This window comes from Perca flavescens, chromosome 7 (genome assembly GCF_004354835.1).
Source record: "Perca flavescens isolate YP-PL-M2 chromosome 7, PFLA_1.0, whole genome shotgun sequence".
NCBI lineage: Eukaryota > Metazoa > Chordata > Actinopteri > Perciformes > Percidae > Perca > Perca flavescens.
This window is the reverse complement of record NC_041337.1, coordinates 36379705-36383084: the sequence shown is the minus strand read 5'-3', so window position 1 is coordinate 36383084 and position 3380 is coordinate 36379705. Positions and strand designations below refer to the sequence as shown.

The window sequence follows — 3380 nt, the reverse complement described above, 5'->3', positions numbered from 1 at the left end:
TTTCACCGAAGCACCGTTTATTTCAAATGCTATAAAATTGAAAAAAAAAAAAACACCCACAATTCAATGAAAGTAATCTTTAATTTTACCTGCCAACAATGTGACATTACAGACACACACACACAGACACACACTCATAAACATACAGAGACAGACAGACACACACTCATAAACACACACAGACAGACACACACACAGAGACACACTCACACACACAATGCAGCACTGTGCAGGACGGCCCGTTGTCTTTAAGACTTTCTTATTTGCCGACGTACCTGCACAGGTGGGCTGTTTGGTTCTGCTCGTTGTGTCTTTAAGAAGTTGAATCAGCCCCCAAAGAAATAAAAATAAATAAAACAATAAATAAATAAAGTGTGAAAGACCGCGCGGTAGAACGAGAGCTTCTGTCGTGTTTTTTCTTTTTGAAACATTCCCGTCGGTTCGGATCGTAAACGTTCTCTTCCGAACTTCTCAAACTGCCGGTCGTCCGGGCGCGGTTCGTTTCTTTACTTCCTGCTTTGTTTGGCGCCGGGTCGCCGCCGCTCATCCATTGGTTAATGCTCGGGGGGGGTCTACAGCTTACGGCGACGACGGTTAAGTTTAGGCACCAAAACAGCTCCTAAAGTTTTGGGAGAAGATGGTGGTTTTGGGGTTTCCTTGGTGAACGGTGTCATCAGATCAACTTTCTATAAGCACAAACAGACAGTTGGAAAAACTGAGAAATGGGTTCAAATATCTGATTTTTCATTTTTCTTCCACCTTGACGAATTAAAAAATTCTTTAAACTGTTTTTCCAATTTTCTGTTTTTTTATTCAGAGGATCAGACATGTGGAAAATTAAAGAAATTGCGTCTGAGCTCCAATTATTCATAATACTGCCGTGATCAAAACCATCAGCTGCACCTCTGACCCCCAAAGTCTATCAGTATTTTTATTTTTTTGGTCCATATGCAGTTAATGAGCTGCATATTCCACAAACTAGAGGGAGAGAATACCACGGCAGTATTATGAATTATTGGAGCTCAGAAGCAATTTTGTAATTTTCAAAATTTCTGATCCTCTGAATAAAAAACTGAAAATTGGGAAAAACAGGTTAAAAATCAAATTTTTTTATTTGTCAAGGTAGAAAAAAAAATAAGGAAAAATGTAATATTTGAACCCATTTTTCTGTTTTTTCCAAATGTCTGTTTGTGCTTACAGAAAGTTGAACTGATTACCGTGAACGTATTTAAACGAGATTGATTTATTAGCCGAGATTTTGGCGTAGCTGTTTCCTTTCATCTGCCCTCTGCGTTTCCTGTTTGGTTTTTGTTTCTTTGGTTTTATTGTTTCTGAGTTTTAAGATGACCAGTGTTTGATCGTGTCCTGTGTGTGAATACTGACTGTACCTGTTCACAGCCGCTTGCAGGAAATAAATCCCTCTTGTGTTCAGGTCGGGCTCGCTGGTTGGCTTCACATTTCTTTCCTGTTCCTGTTTGGGCCTCCCATCCAGAGATGGAGTTGGTGTCTGAGACTGAGAGAGGTTTTACGCTTTCAGCCCCCGAAATTCTGCTTCATTTTACAGATGACTCTGTAGATATTCTGTTTCTTAAACGTGATTTATGGTTCTGTGGAGGAGCCACGCAGCGTAGCCGACGTAAGTGGCCTGAAGGTTGTGTGTGTGTGTTACTGTGTGTTACTGTGTGTGTGTGTGTGTTACTGTGTGTTACAGTGTGTGTGTTACTGTGTGTGTGTGTATGTTTCTTTTTGTGTTTTTCTTTTTCTTTTTGTGTGTGTTTGTCTTTTTGTTACTGTGTGTCTTTGTGTTACTGTGTGTGTGTGTGTGTGTGTGTGTGTGTGTGTGTGTGTGTGTGTGTCTGTCTGTCTGTCTGTGCGTGCTTTTGTGCGTGTGTGTGGATGCAATGCTACCAAGCCACAGCCGAGAGGCGTGCATTGCCGTAACGTACAGTTACATATTTCGGGAGGTGAGGTCAGTATCTGTACGTACGTAGCCACGGCCTAGAGACGCACACACACACACACACACACACACACACACACACACACACACACACACACACACACACACACAGAAGCATAAATCACACTTTATTGTCAACCAGTCAAGGTTAACTTTTAAAAACACTTCACAAACGTATAGAATGTAGCTTCTAAAAAAGCCCCAGTAGTTCCTAAAACAGCTGGTCTGTCCATAGGCGCCGATACCGGTGGTGCTGCGGAGCTGGAGCACCCACGGGTGCCAGACTATCAGTATAGTCCTGTCATTTTTTAAAACACGGTAGAACAAATTGCAATTTGGCCTAGGTTGACCCCCCATTTTGGCTTAAAATGACTGGACCAGTAGGCTCCATTCGTTTCAAATTAAACATTGCAGTTGGTGCTAAGTGGTAACCTGACTCCTCCAGATGGATCACTTCCCGTTAGCTCGGCATATCCATCTGGGAACTTACCGTTGGAGAACTTTTGGGAAGGGGCGGAAATCCTGGTTAGCTGATTGGATAAACCATCTGTCTATCACCACCTATAGTTGGTGATAGACGGGCCAAATCAACCAATCAGATCAACGAAGCGTATGAAAATACAACCACGAGCCAGGCTACCCCTGCTGCTGCTGCAGGCCAAGCATAGCTCGTTAGCTCAGCAAGCTAGCAACATGTCGGTAGAGGTGTCAAGTAACGAAGTACAAATACTTCGTTACCTTACTTAAGTAGACATTTTGGGTATCTATACTTTACTGGAGTAATTATTTTACAGCATACTTTTTACTTCTACTCCTTACATTTTCACGCAATTATCTGTACTTTCTACTCCCTACATTTTAAAAATAGCCTCGTTACTTATATTTCAGTTCAGCTTGTTCATCGTTCAATAACACACACACAAAAAACCCTATCCAAATCGCTCCATCCGGAGAGAGTGAATGTGATTGTGGTTGGATGAGAAGTATAAACATAGCTATTCCGACACCCTATTGGTTTGTACGCGATCCATTTATATAACATTATTATAGTCATATGGTTTTGTACCCACTTTTTGGGGTTACGTTTTTGTCCTTAATGGCATTTCCCCCCCCCTACATCAGGGGTCGTCAATGTTTTTTTAAGCCAAGGACCCCTTAACTTAAAGTGAGATGTAGCAGGGACCCCCTACTACATATTGTATGAAATTCAGTTGCATATTAAACTGGGCCTACAATAACTGTTAGGGCAACCTAAAGCCTTCTTACGTACCCTTTTTTCATAAGCTATTAAAATATTAGTTGTTGGCATGATTTTATAAATCATATTTTAATGTTACATACTGTATGTGACATACTGTATGTGGCACAGTAAATCTAGGATTAACTGTATCTGTGGGCTGATATCTTAGTGACTACCTTA

At 41.2% G+C, this 3380-nt stretch overlaps 1 protein-coding gene across 3 annotated transcripts in view; it reads left to right on the top strand.

Moving 5' to 3' along the window:
- hm13 (histocompatibility (minor) 13) overlaps nt 1-455 on the top strand; it is a 29959-nt gene extending 29504 nt beyond the window's left edge. For all 3 annotated transcript variants that reach the window (XM_028583865.1, XM_028583863.1, XM_028583864.1), the window contains one exon: nt 1-455. This exon is cut by the window's left edge and continues 111 nt beyond it. The gene's annotated coding sequence lies outside the window, so the exon portion shown is untranslated.
- Nucleotides 456-3380: the final 2925 nt, after the last annotated feature.